The following is a 23414-nucleotide window of genomic DNA, read 5'->3' on the forward strand; positions in this document are numbered from 1 at the left end:
TAGTCACTTAAGCGAAGCTTTTCCTATGATGTGAGTAGGCCAATGAGCCACACACACACACACACACACACACATAGAGAGAGAGAGAGAGAGAGAGAGAGAGAGAGAGAGAGAGAGAGAGAGAGAGAGAGAGAGAGTGTGTGTGTGTGTGTGTGTGTGTGTGTGAGGGCTCTTGCCACATTGTCCTTTTCACCTAATTTCTTATTTGACAAATTTTTATTTTTTCCTGTGCACCTTTCCCAAATGGCTCTCTCCAAAGGTTTGCCATAATTTAGGCATTTATCTACCCTTGATTCTGATTGAAAATGACATGTAGCTTTTGAATCACAAATTAATCATCCCAGCAAGAGAGAGAGAGAGAGAGAGAGAGAGAGAGAGAGAGAGAGAGAGAGAGAGAGAGAGAGAAACACACACACTAATGAACACAATTTAGACTATCCAATGAGCTTTGCTAGTAGAGAACTCGCGGATGCTTAAATGAACTACTCCACTATGGAGAGGGAATGGTTAGCCATGGTGTTTGCTATAAGCAAATTTCGGTATTACCTTTTGGTTACACCTTTCATCTTCTTTGTTGACCATCAAGCCTTGCTTTATCTTGTTAACAAATCCTGTGCTACGGGATGCATTGCTCGATGGTTACTTCTGCTTCTAGAATTCAACTTCTCTATGGTTGTACACAAAGGGAAGTAGCACCACATGGCTGACCATATATCTTGCATACCTATAGGAGAAGTTGCTAGATAGGGCATCACACACGACTTGCCTGACAACGCACATCTGTTTAACCTGTCTAGCAAAAGGGACTTGTTTAGAGCTAACTTGATGCAATACTAGGTAGATAACATAGTCCAAGTGCTTAAGCACAAACTACCTAAAAGACCCAACGAGAAGGCCCAACTTAAGCGACTCATCCTTAAAATACAACCATATCAATTGATAGCAGGACAACTCTATAGGTTAGGGTAAGATGACTTGCTGCGTAGATGCATGTGCAAGCATGAGATGCCTGACATACTTGCAAAAGCACATAGTGGAATTGTAGGAGGACACTTCATTAGAGACATGACGGCCCGCAAGATACTGTAGTCTCAACTATGGTGGCCTATTTTTCGAGATGCAACACAATTTGTAAAGCACTGTGACGAGTGCCAACAACTGACCAAGGTACCCGTTCACAATGAAAAACTGGAGCTAAGTCTAATTATTGCAAGACAACCATTTGAGAAATGAACTTTTGACTTCATTAGACCGATTAGCCATGCAGCACAGTATTCACAGGCCAAGCACATCATCATTGCTACAGACTATCTCACAAAGTGGACAAAAGCACGAGCCATGAGAAAAAACGATGCTAGAGCTACTGCTAAGTTCCTTTAGGAGTAGGTGATCTCACAATTCGGCTGCCCCATTGAACTAGTTAGTGATCAAGGCACACACTTCATTAATGAAGTGATTGCTCACCTCTTGTCGACCTTTCTGATCAACCATCAAAAATCCTCACCCTACTACCCTTAATGGCTAGGCTGAGTCTACTAATAAGATCTTAGTGAGTGTTCTAAATAAAGTAGTCCCTGCCTCGCACAGCAACTGGGACAATAAACTGATGGTAGCCTTATGGGCCTATCGAACAGCCTATAAAACAGCAATAGGACAGACTCCCTTCAAGCTAACCTACAGGTATGAAGCCATTCTATCTATAGAGTTCTTTGTTCCCGAGCCTGAGAGTAGCCATCCAAGAGAGATGGGATGAAAAGGAGGCACGGACAGAGCACCTAATCGAGCTAGAACACTTATCAAAGACTCAACTTCTAGCCACCTATGCATTGATTTGTGAAAAGGCACACCGCAAGAGTTGGTTTGACAAGCACGTCAAGCAGTAAGAATTTGAGCAGGGTGACTTAGTGTTGTTGTACTCAATAAAAGGCCATAAATAGAAGATGAAGTTCACCGAATTAGGGCCTTTCTGAGTTCACACTATAAGTTGAACCGGTAATGTAGATCTCAAGACCTTAGACAGAGAGAGTGTAGGCTTCTTTAACGATAGCCGCATGAAGAAGTACTACCCTCCCACACATCCACTACATGAATCTCCCATGCTAGAGTCCCTTGTGAAGGTTCGAGTTGCCACAATAATGAAAATTGATGAGGAGGAGGAAGAGGTAGTAGCACCTTCTTACATGCGCATAATGATCATTGCCCAACAAACACATGCTTTGCATGCATTGATCAATGAGGAAGTTGATTTTAATATCTTAACTCATGATCACTGGACTCAAATTGGCTAACCACAACTACAACCCACCAATGCCAAACTTAGCCCATTTTGGGGCTGATTGTATGCCCTTTTAGAAAAGTGCAAAGTCACAGCCTCTATTGAGTCTGAAAGCATACCCATAATCTTTTGTGTGCTATCGAACACAAAAGATGTTGGCAAGGAATCATTGTTAGGACGCTCATTTAAAAAGCAAGCACATTGTAATATTGAATACGAGTCACAACGTATTCACCTTACTATCGACAATGTACAAATAGTCATGGCTTTAGCAAGGGCAATGCAGGTCCATCAAAGCTCGCGAGGCTAAGGAGGGGGATCGAGACTTGTCTCAACCCACCACGCCACCCCGCTAACACATCGCTAATATAAAAGCTAAGGCCTCTGAACCACAATCCAATTGGATGCCTAAACATAAAGGTCTGTCGCCTAGGAGCATGCAACCATGACCTCACAAGCCTAGGAACTCATACTGGAAACTTAGGAGGCAATGAAGAACCTATAGACACTGACGAACGGTTAAGCCTAGATGAGTCCCCAAGACCCTAATGCAAGTGCAAGGCTATTACGAGGGTCATGCCTAGATATGGGTGCCTAAAACCAAGAGGGCCAATGACACTATTCAAACGCCACCCTCAAACTCAACCACACAAAGCCGCACGATAGATCAATCACTAAAGTCGCAAAAAGCTCAAGCTACTGCGAAGCCCATAGAGCCTGACATTGTTAAGCCTACACAATCTCAACGAGTCTATCGATCGAAACTGTAGCTTGCTGACTCCAAACCGACCCAACCTAGCACTGCTAGTGCCACTCAAGCCTCACAAACATACGGCAGCACACCGTCAGAATCTCAAACCACACTTAGTGCACAAGAGGCTAAACCACATACTCATGAGCAGTCGTCGCAACCGCAACCATCAGCCGCCGCTGCCCCGTTGCTGAGCTATTAAGTCCAATCAAACCCCAACCTCCAGCAAGTCTTAAACCCTCTTATGAGCGATGATCGATCCTTACCTTAGCTGCAAACTTAGTTGAAAATACAATGGATGACTTGGTTGGTTTCCTTCAACGTTTGGATGCTGTGTTTACCACACTTGCTAAAAGCTATGACCGATTAGACCTAGGTCTTTTAGACGAACCTTCAACAAGGAGGTATGCATGTTGCCTTGCTTCTAGGAAGAATCAAAATTTGTATTCATTAAGGCTCCCCACACAGTTGAGGAACTCATTGTCACCAAGATATTTCACAAGTGAGCATGCAAACAATGCCTCATTACATCCTACGACAAGGGCATGATCCTTGCCACCAACCACAAAATTGAGGAGTTGAAACAGCTGGTTGCCAATGACCCCTCTTTCTTGTGACAATGGTATGCTCTCTGACTTCAATGGGAGGAAAAGGGCTACCAAATCATGACCAACCCTAAGCAGAGACGTGCAATCAAGACCTCGGAATACAACCCAACTTATGTAGCCCCAACCTTCCATAGGGTGTTGACCACGATTCGCAATCGGCCCCTCGAAGAGCGCATCATGACTCACCCCTACCTAGATCACATTTTGACAGAGGAGGAGTTGCACATTGCTAATAGAATAGGCTCCCCTAATTTCCTAATGGATGTCCTCACCTACATCACTCATGTAAGCATTTGACCTAGCGACATGGACCACTATGCTAACATGGAGTACAACCCAAACTTCTACACTTGGCTCATGCAAAAGTGAAACACTGTGAGCATGCACTGAATGGTCTTAACACTTCAATCTCTAATCCTATGAAGGATTTTTCTAATTTTCAAAGGGGGATGGGGTAAGGTGGAAAAACATATTTTAAGGGAAAACATACGTTAAGAAAATTCTCATTGACCTTCATTGGATTGTGAGAATTGTTTATTGGATTGTGCAAATTATGAAGAAAATTTCCCTTTGTGGACTTAAGCTTTTCATTTTTCTATAAGCGCACAATCACTCTCTACTTGTTATCTTAAGAAAATTAATGGTGCACTATGGCGTTATGACAGGGATCCACAATGAAAGGTCAAGAGAACAATAGCAAACTTCCCTTTTGGAAGAGGAACAAGCTAAATATGTCCTCTCAGTGGAGATGAGGGCCTTCAGCCAATTCAGGTTTAGGCATGTTCTAAACTTGGAGGATGTGGCCATGGAAGAACAGGCCATAAAACAAATTGTGGAGGAATGCAATCTGCTGAAGTACCTAGAGAAAGTTGGCCAAGCTATGGACTATGAGAAGTGTGTGGAATTCCTCCGAACTTTCAATAGGAACTGCGGCACCGTAACGTTGCGTTAAGAAAATGACACCTGTCAAGTGGAGATTGAGTTGAGCGGTGCAGAGGGAGTTGGGCTTGCCCAAGTTGAGAGACGGCCCAAAATAGACGTATGTGATATGCTAGGAATGGACAAAATCCTAGTCTACACCAATGATAGCATCAATCTTGTCAACATCCTGGATCTAGAAGTCTAGCAGCAAGTGAAGATGGTCCATGCATTATTCTCTAGTCATAGGTACAATGCACTAATGAGCTGGATCAACATGCCCATGTTGGAGAGCATTGCAACTAAATCCCTGGACAAAGTAAACCTGAATGGCTTTGTGCGGAAGACAATAGAAACTTCAGTAAAAGCATTGGCCATAGGTGGAAGACCCACACGGGTGGAGAATCTGCGGCCTCCAAAGCAAGGAAGAAGTCGTCATCGAAGGCCTCAACTATTGGGTTTGGAGGGGTATTGATAACTATCATCAAAGAGGCTTTGGGGAAAGCGCAATAAGACAAGGGAGTTGGCGAGACACCACACAGATCCCCTCCCCACCAACAACAAGAACAATCCAATGAGAGGATGGAGAGTCGCAAACAAGAGAGCACGAAGAAAGAAATAACAAATCTGCAAAGAGCCCGAAGACAGTCTAAAAATGCGGAAGACAGAAGAAAGAGAAAAGAAAAGGAGGAGGCAAAAATGATAAAGAGGAATCCAAGAGGGCTGAAGAGGAGAGAAGGAGGAAAGCTGAGGAAAAAGTTGAGGAGTTAAGGAGAAGAGAAGAAGAAGACATAGCCCCAGCCATCCGCCTATTAGTGGAGCAGCCCTCAAGGGAAGAAGAACTGGCTTCCATGAGTCCACCTAGATAGGAAGGCCCAAGTTCTAGCACCCAAGTGCTAAAAGCTGCAACACTGTCAATTATGGAGGGCAAGGGTAAATGCCTATTGCACCCACTTCCAGCCTCCCTAGTGCCAACCACCCTAACAACCACAACCACCCAGTGCTCTACACCTAAAGTTGATGCCAGCAACATCATGTATGGGTGCAATTTTTGGTCAACAAAGAAATGGCCCAAGAGGGAGGTGAATGAGTTCCAGTGATAGGGACAAAGAGACCGGCAACAACAATACAACAGATGCCAAGTTGAGGTAGGATCCTAAAAGGTAGAAAATTGAAACATCCGCGACAACTACCCCCACCACACTGCCGTCGTCCACAAATTATGATGACTTTGGTAAGGAACTTCTGTCACACCTTGAGAGAGCAAAAGAATAAAAGAAAATAGCTATTGTTGAGTTAGAGGAAAATATGGCAGCCTTTCAACTAGAGAGAACCCACCAAGTGGCCATGTATCAAAGAGAAATAAATGACCTAAAGGAGGAGCTCAAGGCCAAGGAAGGAGAAGAAGAAAGGTTGAAAGCAAAGCTTGCTGAAGAAACACAAGCTCTCATGAGCATGCAATGACTCAATGAAGAGCTAACTATACTTTACAAAGAGCTACAAGGGGAGATGAAAAATGTCTAGTATTCCACAAAGTTGTTGGAAGCAGCAAGAGAGGAGAAAACACAAAGGTATCAGAATGACAAAGAAATTTTGAAGAAGAAGGTTGGCTTAGAGCTAGAAAAGTAGAAGAGATTAGAAAGGGATATTGAGGAACAAGAGCAGAGGCTGATGATCCTAGCTCAAAGGCAGGGAGAAAGCTTCAAAGAAATGAAAAAGAAGGCACAAGAATGGACAACTAGAAGTGAAAGGAGAGTAAAAGACTTAGCGCGCTATCTAGCTCATACAAAAGGGGACAAGGTGCTTGTAGAGAGAAAAGTAGAGGCCGCACAAGTGAGCTTAGAGACCCAACAATGCACCTTTATCAACACTATCATGGACATCACCTAAACAGAAGAAGGGGAGGTCCTTGATTCATTGAAAAGAAAGCTGGGGATTTTCTACAGGGCCTTGAGACAGGGAATGCATATGCCACCACAAGCAGTAGGAGTTAGCCTAAGCCTACAAGACCAGAGGAACTATTTGCTAAGGGCAGGCTTGACGATGCAAGAAGTGGATGCCTTGGGATTCACTGAAGGAGCACCATAGGAACACAGGGAGGAGGAAGAGGTAGAACACCTTGAAATGGGACAACAACAGGAGAAGCTAGTCCGACAACCTCCTTCTCCATGACTTGAAGAGCAATAGTAGGTGGACACCCCTACTTCCATGAAAGCCAAGCTCAAAAAGAAGAGGAAGCAAATGCTAGAGCAAGCACAAAGAAGGTTGAATTTTTCAATCCGAAGCAATGCCAACAATGCCCATCCCGCTGAGAGAAGAATGCTTCCGAGTAAACTATAACACTGAACTCATATTCTGGGAGCAAAAAGAGAATAATTGTGAACCGTTTGACTTTGAATTCCAATTCCCACTGCATTGAGCAAGGTATTATCAACCAAGGTGGTGGAAGAGGTGATCAATGTTGCAAGGAGGTTGGGAGATAGGTGGACCTCTGAGAGAGAGAAGAATCCTACCTAATGGGGAATAGAAGCTCCAAACTATTGGGACAACAAAGTCTATGGCGTGCCCAAAACAGTGAAGGGCTATGAGTGCAAACCGAAGTGAAGGAGGCACATCTAGGAAGGCAACATGGACGCATGGATGTCGTTTTGTAACACCCTACCCTTCGAAAGAAATAACCCTACTTTCATGCCATATCCAAGAAGGGTAGGAATGGATTATAATCTAGACATCCATTGTCAATATGACTTCCCCAGAATATACAATGTCAATAGCACCAAGCCTAAGGAAGCCCTCACTTTCACGCTGTAAGATCTATATGACTCCATAGCCCACTTCCTTAATGAATTCACTTCATGCCCAACCTAGCCTTCCTAAGTACATGTAATTATCTTAGATTACTTAGGGTACTATTAAAGAGCAAGAGTCTATATCACAAGAATACCATCTACCACCACTCTTTTTTTATCTAAATGGCATAAACAATTGCGCTATGACTAGGTTAATGATGTGGGCTACCCTCCTTCCTTCTTTTTGCTTAGCTCTCTTGGAATATATGAATGATACCCACTTCACTCAGCTATAATCAACCATTTCTTTCCACTACTCCTCTCCAGGCATGAATGAACCTCAAAGGATATATGCAAAATTGGAGATTCTTTAACAAATCCATTAATCCCCCAACAATTTCCTCTCACGACTCTGATGATGACAAAGAATAGATTTTCATCTATTCAAAAAAACAGAGGAAAAAGAGAAAGAAAAAAGAAAAGAAAAGAAAAGAATAAGAGATCACGAGAACAAAATCATAGGAGAAAGCAAACGAATCATCTCACACCTTGATGTTATGCACGAGCACCTCTCTCTCTCTCTCTCTCTCTCTCTCTCTCTCTCTCTCTCTCTCTCTCTCTCTCTCTCTCTCTCTCTCTCTCTCTCTCTCTCTCTCTCTCTCTCTCTCACTGCTAAAGGTGAAAATGAGAACCCCCCTTGCTCTCTAGGGTCTTAAACTCTTATTCCGCTCAACCTTGATCTCTCTAATTGCTCCTCTTGTGGTATTAACACGTTTAAGTGCTCATTTTTTCCATTTTTCCCTTATTTGGGCCTATTTTACAACAAAAACCCTAGAGTGTTTTGCTTTAATCTCTCGAATCTATCCTACTCTAAATGCAACAAAAATCAAGACCCAAATACTGAAATGATTTATGCTACTTGCCTACTCATCAAAAACCCAAAATATTTACTTGTTTTGAAGATTAAAAGCCCCAAATCTCTTACCTATATCAAGCACTGGTTCGTGGCTGAAACCCTACTTCGATGCTCGATTTGAGGCATGCAAGTGCTCAAGCTTGAATTCGTTGGTCATGGCAACATAACTAAAATGTAATGGGAGCTCACGCTCATCCGCCAAGACCCACAGACCGCTTATTGCTTTAAGCATTTCAAGCGAGAACAAATGGCTATTTCTCACCTAGTTGACGTGCCTCTTCAATCCTACGAGGGTGTAATGAGCTTACCTTCATGCCCAAATGAGTAGCCTCCTCCCTCAAGCAAACTGGTAGCTCCATGATTCGAAATGTGAGCTCAAGCAACGTCAAGCCTCCACCTCCAAGCTCCATCCTCCATAGCCACACTCTCACACTCCCTCTCTCAAGCACACACAAGCAAGCAAGAAAGAGAGAATAAGAGAAGAAGAAGAAGCCACTTTTGCCACACACCAAAAGAATGAGCTTATCATTCACTTTTTGAGTTTATATACAATCCCTAAATCCTTTGGCACCCATCCCCCTTTTTACATGATCAAGCATCTTGCCAAGGTCCTCTTTTTCTATTCCCTTCTAGTTGCCTTATCCCTTCACATATGTCCATTTAGACTTTACAATTTGCATGGGAGGGAGCCTAATGCTCTTTTATAAAATCAATTACATTGTGCCCTACGCTTTCCTTGCTAGAGCATTCTATGCACCTTGCTACAATATTTGATGCACCTTGCTAGAATATTCAGTGCTCTCTTACATTTTTTCCGAGCTTACCTTTTCTTTCACTTTTCTCACCTGGGAAGAATGAGCTTCTCTATTCAGTTTTTGACTTGGGCTTCCTTGGTCTTTCTATGCTTCTTTTGGGCTATATGGTCCGTAACATGTCTGTAACTGTAACAACAAGGTATCTTATTTTATTATATGTGAGGTAGTATGGTTAAGAGGATCATTTAGCATGTGGGAGTGTAGGATGAAGAGTCAACTACATTAAGATGTGACACCTAAAGTTGCACCACCATTGTCAAAAATCCAATGTTTCGTGCATACAACAAACATATAAAGAGTCAATATTACTATGTGCATAATCTTATCAAAAATGGGATAACAGTGCTGGTCTACTATCAACAAAGGAGAATGAAGCATACATCTTCACCAAAATGCTTACAAAGAAATTATTTGAGTTCATCTTTAAAGACTCAATGAGGAAGTAGTTTGTCTATGAATGGACATTGGGGATGCTAGATATGCTCAATACCCACCCTCCTAAGGTGCAATCCATTGTGCTTAATGTTGTAAGATCCCCATTATGAGGAGAAGCCATTTGTGAGTCCAAATCTTAGCTGGAGCCTCACTTGTATGTTAGATGAGGTCTATGTGATCAAATGGAAAAATTGTACTTTGTGGGTCTAACATTTGGATTAGATAAAGTAATTGAGCTAGTAGCAAGTTGAGGCGTATCACATTCAGCTGTAGGTTGTGAGAGTGGGTAGCACCCCTAACCCAATGATAAGGAGAATATTCCCTAGCTAACCTCGGTGAAGGTTATTAATATGATATGTTGGTCATGTCAACTTGAATACCATCCAAGCTATAAAATGAAGACCCCTTTAAAGCCATGCACTAACTATCTTTCACCGGGTTAGAGTTTTCAAGCTACCCTCAAGCTTTTCATATCTAGAATCTTTTGAGATCACCATCAAAGCTTCACAGTGAAAGCACATGGGTGGAAAAAGCCAATTTTGTATCAATTTATTCGTAATTAAGGAAATCTCAATTCTTGTTTATTTTATATATACTCTCTATTCTTTGCTTTGAAATTGTACATTGTGTGATGTAATTTCTATAAATGATACCTTCAAGTTAAGGTATAAATATGTTTTTCCTTGTAGATTAAGATTGAAAAGAATAAATTATGAATGCTTTTGTGATACCATAAACAAGGATTAAAGACATATGTCCAAGGCCAACGGGTGCTATTAGTACCATTGGAGTGAAAGAGGGATATTCCTTCTCCAAAACACTCTTTGGACTTTACATTGATGAGATAGAAGACCACATCACATGAGGATGAGGTGATGGATGGAGATAGTCGGTATATTGGTCCCTATTATGTTTTGTGTTGACAATATTGTTTTGGTCTTTGAGTCATGAGAGGGTCTACAGCAACACCTCTCTACCCTTCATGACTTCTACACACATTCAGGATTGATAGTTAATTTTTGGGAAAACCAAGATCTTGGTCTTCCACGCATTAGCCTTCATGAGCAGGAGATTAGTCTCTACCCTAGGAGCATGATAGGTGGAGGTTGTGGACTCATATGTCTACTTAGGGGTTGCATCAACCTTGGTGAGGAGTAGATCAATCTTTACCCTACTAGTAGCAAAAGACAAGTGGAGGTTGTGGGCTCACATGTCTACTTAAGGGTCATGTTCACTAAATCTACTCAAAGATTCACCGTGACACATGCAGCTAGAGACTCACATGAGAACATGTGGCATTGGCCATGATGGAGGGATAGGGCCATTAGTACACTTGCAAGAGCCTCACACATGGAGGTGAATATTTGACACCTTAATGTATGGTGCACTTGTTTGGACCCCTCACTTGACTACATGTAAACCATTAGTACCACATGATCTATAGTACTACATGGAGGTGAATATTTGACACAAATATTGGACCCCTCACTTGAATACATGTAAACCATTAGTACCACATGATCTATAGTACTACATGGAGGTGAATATTTGACACAAATTGAGATACCGTAGGTCATCATGGCTCTGGTGGATGATTCATAGTAAACCATTAGTACCACATGAGATCATTAGAGCCGAGTTTGTTACAACTCCCATGATGATGGAGACCCTTTTTAAGACCATTAGCTTCATACACATAGTACATGGCATGCACTCAGATAGACTATCTAAGAGAGCCTTTGAGACCTCTAAGTAGCTATCTTTGGTAGGAAATGAGACTTCATGCTATGCATAGGTCAAATAAATTACTCATAGGGTAAATTCACCCCAACAATCCCTTCCCCCAAAGATGTTATACTGCATGGATCATTTAATGCATACCTAGATGTATACGTGCCACATGAGATGCAAGTAGCCATTGTCCAACTTAGGATATCCTCTCATTAGCTTGAGATTGAGACCAAGAGGGCATCCTGCATTCCCAAAATTAAGCAAATTTGTTGACTATGCTAGAAGGTGGTGGATAGTGAGGTGCACTACATCTATAGATCTAAGAGAAGGTGGACAACAAGGAGCACTACATCTATAGTTTTAGAGCCTATAACATAGTCAAGTAAATGCACCACACTATTGGAAGGAGATATCTCCCTCAAACTAGTCATGTAGCCTCCTGACTAGTGCCACTTGGTCCAACTCCTAGTTAAGATTTAAAGGCTTTGCACATCATTACTACAAGTAGATACTATACTTAGATGGGAACATCAATCACAGATATCCCTGTTTTTGCCGCTGTGTTGATTCTGGTCTATACCAATTTCTTATAAGAAGTGACCACACATATAGCACCTACACAAAGAGGGGTGACAATTCAAAGAGCTAAGGAGATCAAAGCAGCATGCTAACTACACATACAAGGGTGCCAAACACAGATGCTACACCAAAGAGAGATGGGAGATCAACCAATGACATGAGCAACATCTAATAGAGTTAAGGGACTAGTCTAGATGCTACCCCCACACTATTTCATCAAGGATGGATGTATGGCATACTTTAAACATCAATTTTCACTATGTAGAACTAGATATTTATGTATCAGTTATGCTCATAGCTAGACATGCACCGCTTCATGCTCCTAATGTATCCCTACATGCACATTATTTGTTCTTGTACATTATCTTAGCTTCTCTCCACAATATTTCACTGATCATTCTTTAGCATGTCACACTTTTATATTTAGTGATGATATTAGCATCGGACATTGTTTTGTCTCACTGGCTGATTTTGGCATCAAAAGATGTTAATGTGTGTATATATCTCACATACATATTCCATCAACTTTGCATTCCACCATCGCTTCTTATCATAATGAATGAAACATCCATACTTAATAAAGTGTTGTAGGTTTGTTAAATACAAGTATTATTTTAAATATTTTAATTGGAAAAACTAATTTGACTAGCTTAGCTTGCTAAAAACCTATTAATTTACTAATCCTAATTTGACCAACTTATAAATAAATAACACACTTTTTAAATTGATAAACTATCTTTAAGGAAACTTAATTCTTTCCTATTTTTCCAAAAACCCCAACTTTCTACCCTACTCATAAAATTAACTTTAGCAAAACCTAGTATAGAGGGTGAATAGTGCTTGTTTGGACAATAAGAATTAAGATTTTTTGTAAGCTTAATATTACTAAAGAAATAGGTACCCATTCAATTGAGTAGTATGATACAAAAGTTGAGGCTATCCCAAAGAAGACATAAGCTTACTTCAAAGATAGCCACTCATTATACATCTAGCTTACAAGCCTATTGGTTCACCAATTTTGGTCAAAGTAGGAACTAGTGTTGATGAGAGTGAGTAGAGCACTTCCATTTAATCCTCTATAGCTACTTCAAAGATAGCCACTCATTATACATCTAGCTTACAAGCCTATTGGTTCACCAATTTTGGTCAAAGTAGGAACTAGTGTTGATGAGAGTGAGTAGTGTTGATGAGAGTGAGTAGAGCACTTCCATTTAATCCTCTATAGCTACTTCCCCCTCTATGCATTTACATTATCCAAAATAATTTAGACCCACACAACAATCCAAAGCATACAATTTTCTTAGCAACAAAGGATTTTCTTAGAAGGTTTCAATATTTTATACTTCCATGTATCTACATTACAAGTGACTCATGAGATTGCCTTTATAAAAGCTCTTTACAAGTAGGGGGGCAAGTATATGGTGTGAATCTTTTGCAAGGTAGACTCCTCTTCAAGGACTAGAGAAATGTTATAAACATCTTCAGATAGATCTTCAAGTATTATGATATCTCGAATATGTTGAGATGGCAAGCTCAACATGTGCAGACATCGATGATGGGTTGCCTAGCTAGATGGGTCTGCATGTTTATACTTAGCACATCAATGGCCATTATGATCCTCATAATGCCATTGACTTATTATATTTAGTCTATTGTACCTACCTATAGCTGGCATTGTTATAGCACGAGTTGATTAGTATAGTCAGTTATGCGCATTGTTTGACTTAGTAGACCACTTTTCTTTATGTTGTATTGTATCTATACTTTGTACACATTGTATTGTGTGTGAAAGAAGAATAAGAATCTAGCAAGAAAACTTTTTGGCCTCCATCTCTCTTCTTGTGCTCTTGAGTGAGCTTCCTCTTGTGTATTTAGTGTGTGTTTAATGCAACAACTCAAGCAAGTCCCCCCACTACGTGATTTATGAATGGTATTAGAGTGGCATCATTGAGACAGGTTAGCTTTAAAGGCTAAAGTGAAGGAAAAGAAGTAAGGATTTGAGCAATGAGCAATGAGTAACAAGCTCTCCCATTTTTTCACTCTTTCCTCTTGGATAGTGCCTATGGAGGCACCAAAAGCAAGGTAGACCAAATACATCAGATTGTTGTGAGATTTGGTGTGCAAGCAAAACATTGTATGTTATGAAAATAATATCTTTAAGGCTTTTTCCTCACCTGTTTTGGCCATCATAGGAGGCTACTTTAGTAACCATTTTAGACCCATAAGGTTGCAAACATCTATCGCAAGGTATATTGTGATCTTGGTTGTGTTGATCCACAATTAGTGCACTAGTTATAGATTTTGAATCTATAAGTTCTAAGGTATTTTTTAAGAAGAAAACACAAGTTTTATATGAAAATAGATTATATATTACATGCACTATTAAGTATTCGATGAAAAAGGCTACTTGGTATATTACTGTGCAGTTGTTGTGAAAGGTTACAGAAGACTTGACTGATGTTTTGTATCAATTTTGTAATAATGGCAGAGAATAGCAAAAACCCCATCATTGAGAAGCTGGACAATAATAACTACACATCATGGAAGTTCCATGTGATGTACTTCATAATTAAAAAACGTATTTAAGAGTTCATTTCAAGTGAAGAAAATGAACCAAAGCTAAATGACCCTTCAACGACTATAAATGAATTAAAGACGTGGAAATAATGAAATACAAATAACAAAAATGTGATATATTGGCTATCTACAATCATTGATGATACTACATTGTGGTATATTAGAACTACAAAAAGTTCACATGTAGCATGGACCACATTTGAAAATATGTTTTTTGTGATTACAAAGGCACATAATATTCAGCTTTAAGCAAGAGTTGAATACTTTATAGAAAGGAAAAATGTCTATCAATGAGTATGTTTTGAAGGTGAGGAACTTTGTAGAATGCTTTGGTAGTCATCTAGTTTGGGTCGTAATCTTTTGTTACCTCTGTGTATGTACAAAAGCCATTTCTAGATTTTAATGAGTTGGTCTCTCTCATGATCTTGCATAAACATATTGGACATGCAAATGTGCAAAGGTTGAAATTAACACAATCTAAAGGGTTGGTTATAGGGTTTCCTGCTTTTAGACTTGTAGAATTTCATAAAGCGTGTGAAGCATGCCAGTTCGGTAAGCAGGCAACACAACCTTTTTCACATGATAGAGATGTGAGTAGAAATATACTTGATTATGTGGATAGATATGTTTAAGGGCTTACATATAACATATCTCTTAGTGGTAGCAAATATTTTGTCACATTTATTGATAATTCTTCAAGAAGGCTATGTGTCCAATTTAGCTTGCAATTGATGAGGAGTCTCTAATGAACTAAAAAACTCACAAATATTAGAAAATGTTAGAAAAGGCTGAACCTTACCCATATGCTGAATCCTCCACACAATCACACTTTGCTTACTAAACTATGCATTAGACTATGCCCTCAAGAGAGCTATTTGGTGTCCAAGATGACCTTGTTTCTCGGCACTACAAAACACATGGTTGCAACACATCAAAATGTCCAAGAAATTAGTCAATTGTAGGTTTTTGTCTTGATATAGCTAAACATAACAAGAATTTTAGGACACTTTCAAAGCTTTGATTCATCTTCCACTAGTTAGACTAGCTAATGGTGATACCACTACAACTAGTTGTACAATCTATATGTCCCATTTGATTCTTATGTCCAATGTTTCAATTCTCAACCCAAGTTCAGAAATTTTTGCTAAAAATACCCAGTGAATTATAGTAAAGACTCTTTTGATGCATTCATCATCAAAACATATGCAAACAAGCTGTTGGGGGAGCATTATTGACTAGCTAGTTGGCATCCAACAAGTTCTTATGTAAGCACTTTATCCAAGTCCCCACCTCACGTTCACTTGAGACTTGCCTTTAGGGTCTTGCAACCTTTCAAGCTACCTATTTTTCAAAAGAGACTAACTCACACACCTACACATTATTAATTGTAGTTTTTGATATTACAACTTGCATGAGAGTAAGTTGGCACTCAAGAAAAATTAATTTTACAATTATTACCCTTAGGTGGCATGAATTTAATATCGACACATCTTGCATCCTAAGATCCTTTGTCTTTTCTTTTTTGCCACCCATGCTTTCTTTAATTATTTTCCTAATCTTTTACATACTCTTCTCTTTTTTCCACCTTTTTTATTTTTTATTTTTTGCTTCTTAGCCTTTAGCTTCAACTCCACTTTAGGCTCATGATTGGTCAACATCTCCCCGTAGTGTAGGAGTGGCCACAGGTGTCTAAGAGATCATTATAGAAGGGAGCCTTCATGGCCTAGTGGATTGAGGGATCTAACGAGACACTATTAGGTGTCAAAACCTCGAGGCAAGTTTGGTGTCTCTTCCCCTATTGTAGGAGTGGGCAAAGGTGGCTAAGAGATCGTTATAGAAGGAGGGTTCCATGGCCTAATGGACAAAGGGATCCAACACGACACTAGCGATTATGCAACATGCAACAACAAGGGGAGGGGGCTCCTTTGGATTGAGGGCTACTACTGCAATTGTGAGATAGTATTGTTGCCTTTGTAAGCATTATAGCCACTGTGGGCAAGAACCTAAGGAGTGAGAAGGACAAGTGTATCAAACTGATAGCCACTGTGGGAAAGAACCTAAGGAGCAACAAGGAAGAGTGTGTCAGCTTATAGCCATCGCAGGCAAGATAATAAGGAGCAACAAGGACGAGTGTATCAGCTTTATACACTATGAGTTGACTTCTCTAACTCTATGTGTGACTTTGATTGTGAGCAAGGCTCTTATGCTATGTCAATGAAACACTATGTGTCCTTGAGTTCATACTAGCCACCATGAAACATTGTTTCACCTCATCTATCATCCGAGGGCTTATATTGACTAGTGTAGTAGCAAACTAAGCAAACAAACAAATTAGAATATTTAGTGTTCTTTCTCTCTACCTCTGTCCCTTTCCCCTACTCCCTCTCTCACTTTTCGATCCCCTTTCTCACTTCCATTTGTTGATCAATATATCTATAGGTGTTGTCTATCTTGCATTAATAGCTAAGCTTACATAAGCTATCCATTCTGCCTTGTTTGTATCTTGCCTACCCACCTAAAATTTCCTCCCTCTTCCTTGCCTAAGTCTTGCATTTCAACCTATCTAGGACTAGCTTAAGAGTATCTAGCCTACCCATAGCTAAACTTCTCACTTGGCATCATCTTGCCACAGCTGGTACCCAAACACCATAATCTTTCACAATAGTATGCTCAAGGACATGCTCCACATCAAGAGCATCAAAGACACTATGTTCTAGGATCCTTTGGATCCATGAATCATTTTTGGGCATCTGTATTCTAAAGATCATCCTTTACACATTCTTGGTGCTCCATGATGGTAGCAATCCGGGCTCATCATCCTTTAACCATTCTATCTTCTTGGTCCAATATAATTAGCAATCATATTTCCACACAAAGTAGATTTTGAGAATATGCCTCTTCTCGACATATAGGTCCTCAATCTCAGCCTTTAAGTTCATCTTAGGATGTCTTAGAACATGAGCCATCCTACTAAGACCAGGCTCAAAGCTCAAAGAGGCTACACACTCCTCACTAGCACTTCCCTATGATACCTAAGCATATTTTACTTGAACATAATTCAAAGAGGTTAGGATTAGTATCAACCACATGGTAACTTAACCAAGGCAAACTAAAAGGTCTTAAATTGCTTGCCTAACCATAAAGGGATAACCACAAGTGTGCTTGCACTTGTTTAGCCAACTAGACTGAATACCCTAAGTTGCCAAGGATCGTCATTTCCCATAAATCATTGAATGATTACAAGTATGAAAACAAATTATTTGAGTACTTGAAACAAATTGATAGGAAAATGCTAAAAGATTGATTGAGCATAAGGACAATACTAGCACACTTAAAGTATAGATTTTGCAATGAGTATGAAAAGAACAAAGGTTGATTATGCTTAAGTAGGTGGACCTAAGTTGGAATTCAAAGTCAAAAAATCAGTAAACTTTAGGAAACTTCAAGGTGATTAGGATCACTAAAACATGAACCATAATCTCTAACAAATAATTTTTTATATTATTAAATATCAATCAACATAAAAAGAAATTAAGGCAGACTTTTCATGTTCTCTATAGCAAACTACTAATTGTAGTAAACTATGTTTTCTATAGTCAACAACATTAGCTAGCAAAGTTGGCATATGCTTAATGAAGATGTGTTGAATATCTTCTATTTTGGCTATTTCTATGCATAGAAGATTGCCTCCAATTTTACGTGCCCTACAAGTGAATTTATATTTATGTTTAAAAGGCCTCACACCTCTCTCTCTCTCTCTCTCTCTCTCTCTCTCTCTCTCTCTCTCTCTCTCTCTCTCTCTCTCTCTCTCTCTCTCTCTCTCTCTCTCTCTCTCTCTCTCTCTCTCTCAATCAAAAAGAAAAAAATCCAAATAAAGAAACAAAAGCATGATCTTTCCTCTCTTTCTATCTTTCCCTTTCCCTTTCTATATTGCATAAAAATTTTATGATTAAGAAACTCAAAATTGACCATAATAATGTGCATTGTCACTTTCTCTATTTCCCTTGACCTCACACACACACACACACAAACTCTCTCTCTCTCTCTCTCTCTCTCTCTCTCTCTCTCTCTCTCTCTCTCTCTCTCTCTCTCTCTCTCTCTCTCTCTCTCTCTCTCTCTCTCTCTCTCTCTCTCTCTCTCTCTCTCTCAAATTTGTCACAAGAAAGCTTAAAATCTATGTTTCACATGCATGTACACAAAAAACAACAAATTAGCCATGGGTTTTTCTCATTAATAACATGGAGGAGAGAGAGAGAGTTTGGAAGAGAAGCAAGCAAAGAAACCAAAAAACCATGAAAAATATGGAGAAAGGGTTCTCTTATCTATTATTTGGTCTTCCTTCATTCTTGCTTGCTCTCTGTACACTTTTTATTGCTAATTGTGCAAAGAGAAAAAACCTTTTTGTATGCACGTAAAATTTAGTGACATTCATATGTTGGTTAGAATTACCATTTTAATTTTTTCTCATATAGGCATTGAATTATTCACTAGTATATATCAATGAACATATCAACATATATATCAGTGGGACACAACAATGACATTAGTGATGACAAGTATATCAAAATTTATATTTTTTCATTTTCTCATTGAAAACTCTCATCTGTACACATGCCATCTATTCTACCAAAAATAACTTAGCCTCCACATTAGGAGGCACATTATCCTTTTTCCCAAGTTTGATCTCAATATTAGCCTTCTATTTGCACATGGTCAGTGGTGATGGAATGCAAGAAAATGATATTTAATGTCCTTAATTTAATATTGCATAAAATTTAAGGTCAAAATTATCAGTGGAGTATCAATAATGGCTTCAATATTCACATTCATCTCTCTCTCTCATATTCAAGAGATACATTGTCATCTTATCGTATTAACTATGTAATATGTATTGATACAACCAATTAATATGGAGTTCTTCTTATTACAATGATGCAAAGATTGAGAACCTTGACACAAACCAAGAATCAAATGTGATGAGGCAAACCTATCAAAGTACTACTTCTTTGACGAGGGGGGATATAACTCGGTGATATATGATTTGAATGGTGGGAACATCATCACCTTGGAAATTTTTAAACAATAGTACACAAGTGGGTTGCTCATGTTAAAGAAGTGAAGAAGTACAAAAGATTGCCTTCACATTATGGTAAATGATACCAAACAAATTTATTTGGCTGTAAGATTAAAGCCAATATTATAAGTTGTATGCATAAAAGATTAGGAGAAAATAAATCAAGGAAGTCATATAAACAAGATTACAAGTGATACACTAAAATGAGGAAGAATGGCATCCCCCTTCCCTATATAAAAGAGTTGATCAATTCTTGTACTTGCAAGGTAGATGGGAAGTCAAATGAGTATGATGATTCATTCCTCTTTTCATGGCAAAGTGGTAGAAGAAAAACCCCTATTGTGGAGTTTCTTTTAGAAAGATCTATCACAAATGGCAAACTTTGGGAGATAATGGTCAAACATAAAGTTAAATGTATCTTTGTTCAATAAAAAATATTGGTTTATCAAAAACACTAGTAAAGTATGCATGTGATCATGGTGGTGATATTATAGGAAAGGATACTCAATTGCTAGATTGATGGCCTTCAAGAAATGTAGTTGTCCATTCAAGGGCAAGTTGAGTATAGGAATGATTAGCATGAAGTGATGATTTGAGTGCATGCTTTACATGAGGAGCATGCATCTTACTCTCTTGCTAATTTGTATTATTTACCAAATCACCCAAAGGTGATTGAATGTTGTAAGGAGTTTTAGTGGATGCCTAGACATGCTACCATGTTGCTAAAATGAGCTTTAAAAAATAGAAATTTCGATTGAAATATGCTTTCCATTGGATTATTTAGGTTCTTCCTAATTTTGAAATAAATGCAAATATTGTTCTATTAAATACAAATGAAGGCATTTCTCTTATTTTGTTTTTTGGATTTAGGACCTAGAATTGATTTGGGAATTAATGATATTCTTGTGTTTATAAGCAAACTCTCTAAGGGTCATTGAACAATAATGTATATGGAAGCTCCATGTTTACAAGATCAAAAATCTTTATTGTTCATAGTTATATTATTCACTTTTTTTGGGATTTTTGTGAGTTTCATGTATGTAACAAAGGTATTCTCATATATGTAAATTTTTTTTTTGTTATTATAGGCCCTTTATTGTTAAACATGCAATTCTCATGCAACCAAGAACAAGGATAAGCTAGTCATGTTAGTTATACAAGATAAGTAGATGCTATAAATGCCCATTAAATTCTTTCAAGACAATGCTTTAGGTGATGGATAGTACATTTTATATCAATGTCTTTAGCTTCCCACTTTATGTGTAACTATCCTACCAAACCAACATGGAAGGGGTATTCCTATGTGCTTTATATTGTGTACAAATGATAACACTTTAAATCAAGAAAGTTGTTAAGCCTCAAACGAACAAGGTGAAAAAACCGAAAAATCTAAAGTAGAAGAAAAGGCCAAGGCAAAAGTGAAACGGAAGAAGAAGGCGCGCCAAGCAAAATATGGAAACACAAGAAGTACAGAAAAATCCTAAATCAAGAAGAAAGACGCACGAGAAAAAGCGCAAGTTAATACTTTTGTAAAATAGCGCAAGGCACACCATGTTTTATTATAAGAGTCTAGGGCTCTCACCCGTCCAATTTGTAAAGGTAGACGAGCAATAGGAAGGAAGCTAGGAAGATAGGAGGACAATGGAAAAAAGGGCCTAGACTATGACCCGGCCATGTAAAAACGGGGATAAGGGAATGACCGCCCAAAAAGGGATTTAGGGTTTTGTATATAAAGTTGAAAAGTGAATGAGAAGCTCAATATTGTGTGTGGCCAAAGGTGGCTCTCATCCTCCTCTTCTTCTTCTTATTGTTCTTGCTTTCTTGAGCTTGTGCTTAAGAGAGGAAGTGTGAGAGTGTAAGGGAGTGAGTGTGTGAGGGTGAGGGACTGTGGAGGAGAAGCTCTTCATCTTCTCCTCTCTTCTTCTCTTCTCTTTTCTTCTCTTCTCTTCTCTTGTCTTGCTCACGGCAATGGAGCTTAGAGCGTGGAGCTTGAGGATAAAGATTGCTTGAGCTTGCTTGAAGCTTGCACTTGGATCGTGGAGCTACTGGAGTGCTCGGGAGAGGAGGTAACTCGATCGGGCATGGAGGTAAGCTCACTATGCCCGTAGAGATGGATGGCGTGTTGGCTATGTGAGAGGTAGCCATTAGTGCTCGGCTTGGAACGCTTGAAGCAATAAGCAGTCCATAGGTCTTGACAGTTGATCGCCACTACATTTTGGTTTCGTTGCCAGGACTAACGGATTCAAGCCTTGAGCACTTGCGCACTTCGAATTCAGCATTGAAGTAGGGTTTTCCCCGAACCAGTGCTTGAGGTAGATAGGTAGAAAGCAAGGGACTTTGAAGAGGTATTCAATCTCCTTAGTAAGTAGGTTTTGGTTTTCTAGAGTTGGAAAAGCATGTTGGAGTAGTGTAGGTATTTCCTTTATGATTTTTGCTTGCAATTAGGAAGGATAGGAGCATGCAGTAGGGTTTTTTGTTGTTGTATAATAGATTGCAACAGTGAAAAGAAGGGCAAAAAATGAAATTTTTTAAATATTAGTAAGGAGAGCAAGACTAAGGTGAATGCAGGCCTGGGCAGGGTAATAAGAGGCCATGAGTGGCAAGAAAGACCACATTTTGCATTGCAGGGTTTTAGGAGGGCTGTGAGAGGAAGAGAGAGCTTCATCACGTGGACATGCTTCAATCTTGCCATCGAGGAGTCCTTTGCCCACTACAGGTAATTCCACACCTTCCCTTACATTAGTATCTAGGATTTGGAGGTGCTCGACTAGTAGGAAAGTCTCAATTGCTCGATGCAACGAATTTTGTGGAGTCTGGTGAAAAAACACATCGCGCTCGGTTTGTTCGAGTGACGGTGATTATGGGCCCAGTCCCAGAATTGGCCCTCGGTCCACCTGACTCGAACACTCCCCACTTGGCCCACTTGATTAAGACACTCATTGCTTGGCCCGTCCGAGTCAACCATTCGGACCAACTTAATATTCAGCCCTCGGCCAACTCAATTCAACCCAAACCAACTCATCCATTTCTACTCGGCCCTTTTTGACTCAACCCGTCCAAATGATCGACTCAGCCCACTAACCTGACTCAGCCCTTGGCCACATCCATTCGACCATCCGATCCGTAAATTCGGTCCACTGTTCCTATTCGGCCCTCGGCCCATCCGACTCCACCACCCGGCCCCTACCATTCGAACAAGTTGGGTTGAGTCAATTTTTTGCAAATTTTTTGAAGAATTGCACGAGATCCAACTGGAGTTCTACCGCACAAACCTTGCGACCCATCCCCACGACTGCCAGAGCCCAATTTTGGCACAATGAATGGATGAATTTGCAAGACGCAGCCGCTTAGTAGCCTGAGTAGGTTGATGAGAGAATCAGTGCCGTAGTGGCTAGCCGATGGAGTCATAGACCTCGAAGCGAAGCTAACATGAGTAAGACAACGCAGCAAGAGACCCTAGAACCTCAATGGGCCAAATTAGCCAACAAGGGCAAAAAGGCTATACCACAAGAACATGTACAGGTTGCGTTTGGATTACATCTAGTCAAAATAGAATGCAACAACATCAAGCTACTGTGAGGATGGCTAAACATGACAATCCTGACAATAGATGCACCTTGAATGGCACTTCACAAACCACCCAGGACATCAGTAGAGAATCCAAATCTAGCTGTGTAGTAGGGGACTCAAGGGAATGCATTAGAAGGCTTAAATTTACAAGCCAAGACATGGAAGATGAAGACATAGTACCGCCTGCTTATCTTAGGGTTAAACTCATCGCAAAAAGAGAGCATAGTGTTGATGCTATCATTGATGAAGGAGCATATTTTAATAGCTTGACCTACAAAGCATGGACTGTGCTAGGCCATCCAGAGCTCACACTAACTAATGCAAAAGTGCAAAATCCTAGTAACTATTGAAATTGAAAGCTTGCATATCCTATTCC

This window comes from Lygodium microphyllum, chromosome 1 (genome assembly GCF_053477565.2).
Source record: "Lygodium microphyllum isolate KBCC chromosome 1, Lygodium_microphyllum_v1.1.10, whole genome shotgun sequence".
Classification (NCBI taxonomy): Eukaryota; Viridiplantae; Streptophyta; class Polypodiopsida; order Schizaeales; family Lygodiaceae; genus Lygodium; species Lygodium microphyllum.